The 6261-nt window shown below is 42.1% G+C and overlaps 1 pseudogene across 1 annotated transcript; it reads left to right on the forward strand.

Moving 5' to 3' along the window:
• The first annotated feature begins 1684 nt into the window (after positions 1–1684).
• On the forward strand, positions 1685–3938 carry LOC143605223 (pectate lyase-like; annotated as a pseudogene). Its single transcript, XR_013148463.1, has 3 exons — positions 1685–2293; positions 2741–3394; positions 3474–3938. The product of XR_013148463.1 is annotated as a pectate lyase-like (transcript).
• Positions 3939–6261: the final 2323 nt, after the last annotated feature.

Below are 6261 nucleotides of genomic sequence, written 5' to 3' on the forward strand. Positions count from 1 at the left end.
TAGTCGGATACAAGATCCGGCTTAAGACCTTTAGTCTTATATCTCAATCCTCGATTGAACCTCTAGTTCAATTCTTATTTACTTGAAAACCTCTTGTTTAAAAGTAAATTATAAACCTTTAGTTTATATAAAAAAACCCGACGTTTCTTCTTCTCCAAGAAACGTAATCTTTTATTATTTAAGAATACTCTTTATTCTTTAAATAATATTTTCATAACAAAGAATATATACATATATACTTACACACATATATATGTTATCACATATTCAACATTCAATCTTTCATTCATTTCTTTGTTATGTTTTCTTTTCTTTTCTTTTCTTTTATCGAGGTATCGAGTATAACCTCGACTTAAGGCTTAAGCCTTGAATATAATATTCAATTATATTGAATTCGATATTACGCCTAACCTTAAGTGGCGTATAGAAATCCTAGGGACTTGAGCAGCACTCCGACGCCGCTTTACTTCTCGATCGTCAAACGATTACACTAAACTTCTGTACTCGTCGACACGCTTATCGAGATTCATTGCCATAACAACAACACCTTCTAGGTATGTGGGTGGAGGGTAACACAACTCAAAGGAAACGTCGATACACAAACGAGATATTCGAGGCACACTTATCGAGGAAATCGTGGCACGTATTACGAGGATTTTTTTAGAGAGAGAGTGATATTTCTAGAGAGAGGTTAGAGAGCAGGTTTTGGGATGTGGAAATGATTTGCCCTTGGCCGCTATTTATACATGAAATTTTATGTCCCATCGCGGTACGCGATGGGCTTCTGGGCACCCATCGCGTACCGCGATGTAGCCCAGGTGAGTCACACCCTAGGTCTGCAACGTGTCGACACTTGGCAGACGTTGTGCCACGTGTCGGACACGTGGCGACCGTTGTGCCACGTGTGGACACGTGGCGCACCACGTGTCTCGTTGTCAGACATCCCATCGCGGTACACGATGGGAGTTTCATCTGACTCATCGCGTAGCGCGATGGGTCAGGAAAACTAATTTTTCATTTTTATCCCTCTAGTATGGATTTTGGCAATTTTAGTCTCTAAACTTTGGATAGTTGATACTTTGGACTCTAAATTTTCACGGTGTTACAACAAAGCAGCTATAACCAACTTCCTTCTAAAAGATTGATTCAAATATTCCTTGAAAGGGACATTCTCTCTTTCCTGAAGAGCACTTGACAAGGTAGCCAATCAGAGAATGACAACTGGGTAGTTTATTATAACCATGCACATGGGTAGCTGCCACTTCCTATCAAATGCCACCACGTGTTCATTCAGTTAGAAAAAGCATCTTCTAAAAGATGACAGCTGCACCAATCATATTCCCCATAACCATCGGCTATAAATACTCAACTCATTATCATGAGAATTCATTCACACTTCACATATTACATCAATCACTTAAGTACTTTATCTCTCTAAGAACTTTACTTATTCTCACGCCGGAGGGTGGTTACAGGAAGACCCCCACTCTTGTACTTCCTGTAACGAGCTCACGGTGGTTCTGTTTTGCAGGTCATCATCGTTAGAGCTGTTAGATCCAAACTTCTGTTAACCTAATTCCTATTTCGTAATCCACACCCGATGGAATCATCGATTTAACCTATTCGAAGTTAGATCCGATTTAACCTATTCGAAGTTAGATCCGTCTTTCTTCAACAAGTTTGTCACGTGACATGCTAAAACCAATTAAGCACAAGACAAGTTAAAAGAGGTTATTTTTAATTTCCATATTTAAAATGGAGCTTAAGTCAAACACGTCAGTAATCTTAATGGTCAGTGGTTTACGTTGGATTTTTGAATGTCAAAGGCTAATTAGTGGATTACCATAATTTACTCTCTTATCCAAATATTTTTAAGGATGAAACAGAATTGACCCCAAAGGGCGCAAGTGGATAACCTACATTTTCTCACCTCGTCTACCAAAGTCCACACAACAGTTTCCCATAATATTCGGTAATTTTATGTGAACACTTATTTCATACAAGATGTCGTACATAAACCTCCGACATCTCTTATTTTGATCGAGCCTCCTTCATCATTAAAACAAAAACCTTAAATCAACAAAACAAGAAACGTAGGATTTGCTAGCCTGGTTCCATAAAAGTCTGATCTTGAAATCAAGATCCGACTCCAACCACTAGCATATCCAATTATCTGTTATATGTTTTATTTAGTATTGTTATCGCGGTTAAGGATGAAGGCGGTTAAATACCCTTTTGTTTTGGTCGTATGCTTCTTTTATATGATGATCATGGCCAATTGTAGCCCCTCCAAGTGAGTCTTTACTTTTGATCGGTTCTTTCTATTCCTCGAAAGATGCGTTTGACACCACGGGCTTGAGCTTGATGTTAAACGAGCCATATCAGCTCGGCTCCTTTGTTAAATAACAAGTTGAGATTTGAGCCCAAGCTCGACTCATAAATAAGTTAAGCCAGCTTGTTGCATGACAAGTCAACTCATTTAAATTGAACATTTTTTTTGAATGAAATTTAAATTAATCATTGATATTTATTTTAGCATTTAAGTAAAAGTTATTGTTCTGATTAGTGGCGGATCCATTGAATTTTCTCAGGAATTTTCGACTATCGCTATATATTCACATGGTTCCGTCGAATTATTACACCATAGTAGTACTTACTATTAAGAGGGAACAGCACTACAATAGTACTTACAAAGTGAGCCAAATAACAGTACTCACATTAATTAAATTTTGATTTTCAGTGAAACCATAATTAGCAACAGGAGGGGGCTGTTCAGACACAAGAAACATGATGGCCCATGCATTCCCCATAACATTATTGACAAATGTTGGTGATGTGACCCCAAATGGGCAGACAACCGTCAAAAGATAGCCGGGTGTGTTCAAGGGTTCGGTCACAACACTGTTGGCGGGAAAGGTGGCAAATTCTATGTGGTCACCAACCCCGCTGACAATGATGTGATGAACCCCCCACCCGGTACCCTCCGCTATGCGGTCCTTCAACCCGAACCACTATGGATCATATTCGCCCGCGACATGAACATTAAACTCAGCGGGAGCTTCTCTTTACTAGCCACAAGACCATCGACGGCCGCGGGTCCCACGTCCACATCGCGTGTGGTGCTGGGTTTATGTTGCAAAATATTACGAATGTCATTATTTTTAATATCCATATGTATGATATTACGCCCGCGAAGGGTGGCATGATCAAATCATCCCCTCATCATGTCGGAATAAGGGGAGCGAGTGACGGTGACGCCATTTGCATATTCAGGTCTACTGATGTATGGGTCGATCATTGCTCGTTCGCCGGCTCCTTTGATGGCCTCATTGACATTGTCGCTCGGTCCACGGATATCACCATATCTAATAACAATTTCGTCCGACATGATAAGGTAAACAAATTTTAAACCCTAGTTCTATGCGTTTTCGTGTGATTTTTCTAGGAAAGCTAAATCTGATTTTGAGTTTCAGGCCTTGTTATTCGGTGCAAGCAACGAGACCCCGGACGAAAATATGAAAGTGACACTGGCTTTCAACCACTTCGGTAAAGGTCTCACTCAACAACTGCCCGTGGTGCGATGGGGATTCGTTCTTGTGGTCAACAATGACTACACAATGTGGAAGTGCTACGCGATTGGAGGTGCAAAAGGCGCAACAATAATCAGCCAGGGGAACCGCTACAAAGCCGAGCATGGTGCAGTCAAGGAGGTGACTCACAGGAACCAAGCGGCGAAATCCGAATGGTGCAAGTGGACGTGGAGGTCGGAGGGAGATTTGATGCTTAATGGTGCATTCTTTGTTAATTCACGGAACCCGCATTGGGCTGCAGCCTATAAGGGTTACCCCTTGTTGAAGCCAGAACCGGCTCGTAGGGTTCATGAGCTAACTAACTTTGCGGGTGCCACCCTTGGATGCCGAGTAGGATTTCCGTGTTAATGTTAATTTTATTCATTCCATTTTTAGTGCTGCTGCCAAACACAGCTCATGTTGATTCATGGATTTGTAATTAGATTTGTAGCTTTCATGTTGTTGTATGGTATGTATATGTAGGAAGGGTTAATCCACTAAGAACAAGATATAAAAAAAAATTGTACCTTTTGTTTTTCTTAATATATCATTCATTTATACAAAATGTAGGTATAAATCTGGGTTTTGAAGATGAATGCATTGAGTATTTATGAATGTGTTGTTAGTTAAAAGTTGGGAGTTGTTATTTATTAAGTAGTGAGGATTCCTTTTGTTTGAAGATTTATTTTTGTTTTGGTAGTTACTTGGGATCATGGTTGTAAATATTTCCAACTAGGTGTCGCTTAACTTTGTTTAACCTGATCCAGCCCACCCATATGAGAAATCATATAAAGAGATTACATAATCCTTCTAACAAATTCAGATTACATGCCATATCCAGGTTCATGTTGGTTGATACAGCAATTTATCACGACTTCTTCACAAACAACAAAATTTAACATAAGCGATAACCTTATTTGAGAAAATCTGCAGCAGCAAACGAATATACATAAACCGTTCCGCGCAAAAATATGAAAACCACACTGTCGTGAACCCTGGATTTCTGGTTCTGGGCCACACACTCTGAGATCCACATCAGGTTCTTGATCTCCTGCTCTTTGAGTCTCATATATGCTAAGAACACACCAGCATTCATTTAGGATTTACTAATAATAATAATGATAAGAATAAACGTGGTTCGAGAGTAGGAAGCTGTTGCTCAAAAATCTTGAACTTTTAAGTTTGACCCGAAAGACCCGACATTCGAATAATATTAACCCTTTTCAAATAGCAATACAGCTTGAAAAGGGTCAATTTCAACACAGGATGAAATGCGGGGATCAAGGTCGTCACCTGAAATCATTTTTGTGTATACTTTTTTTTTAAGTTTGAAGTTGGATTATTATTATATAGAAACTGAAGAGGTAGGTCCCAGCAGAGCCCAGTTGGACCCGCAAGACTCACCTTGAAGAGGGACGTCTGCGCAGAAACCAACTGGATCCGCAGGACCAACCATGCTCAGAGACGTGACGTCCTTACGCGCAGTACGCAAGCTGGTCCCGCAGGAAATGCCTCCCGATGGTGAAGGACTCCGCCTGTTCCCGCAGCTTCGGATACAAGCCATCAGGGAAGGCCACCCGCGCAGCAAGGCTACACGCACAAGGCACTTAGCTCTCAATCACTCAGTGTCACCTGAAGGAATGAGCAAAGCCGGGAACACTCCCGCACAAGGGCGGGAGGGGGAATACTCCCGCCCAAATAAGCCAGTCCGTACGATACGGGAAGATCTTCTGTACTGTACCTGACGAGGTATGGGAAAAAGATCTGACTAAAGATACGACAGCTTATTGACCACAGTATGGCGAGCAGCATGCTCCTGTACTGTGTCACTATTAGCCGCTGCCTACTCACCAACTACTGCCATACCACGTGCGTAGCCGGCAGTTGGTGGAAAAGGAATAGTACACAGCAGGCCTGGTCACTATCAGCCGCTGCCTACCCACCAACTACCAGCAGGGCACGTGCGTAGGCCACTGTTGGTGGAACAGGAACACTGTTGCAGCCGGCCACACCTCCTTGGAAACCTACCTTCGGCTATAAATACCACAAATGGTATGACCATCTCATCTTAACACATTATCATCATATTATACCTGATATCTGCTCTAGCAATCTCTTAATATACACTTATATTTAAAGAGCAATCTAGTCTGATTCTCACGCCGGAGGGTGGTCACAAGGAGGAACCCCCCCCTTCTCAGTGACAAGCTCACGGTGTCTCTTTTGTAGGTTATCAGAAGAACCATCTTCTCAGGGTCTAACCCCTCGTGGGAAACAGCTATCTAACCCCCAGGTTACCAGTAATCTGCCCGGGGTCCGGTTAGTGTTTCTTCATTGGCGCCATCCGTGCATAAAAGCTAGAACTTCATTTTTCAACAGTTTTTTCAAACTTCTAAGATGGTTAAAGAAATTCCGGTAACCACAACCCCAGCTACTGGGGGGAATACCGGCAACACAGTTTTTACAAACACTACCCCGGCTACCCAAGCCGGGGCAAGTGAAGTAAATTTTACGAACACTACCCCAGCTACCCAAGCTGGGGCAAGTGCAGTAAATAATCGCTCACTGGGATTCACCGATACCCAGTTAGAGAAACAAACAAGACTCCCCCGCCAAACACTCGATGAAGTTAAGGCATGGGCGGAGGCACGTCAGAGGGAATTCCAAGCTGAGTTGGACGAACGCTTGCGTT

The sequence above is a fragment of the Bidens hawaiensis genome, unplaced genomic scaffold (genome assembly GCF_021521415.1).
Source record: "Bidens hawaiensis isolate Kalapana, Puna unplaced genomic scaffold, B.hawaiensis_p1.1 tig00068715_1, whole genome shotgun sequence".
NCBI classification, from domain to species: Eukaryota; Viridiplantae; Streptophyta; class Magnoliopsida; order Asterales; family Asteraceae; genus Bidens; species Bidens hawaiensis.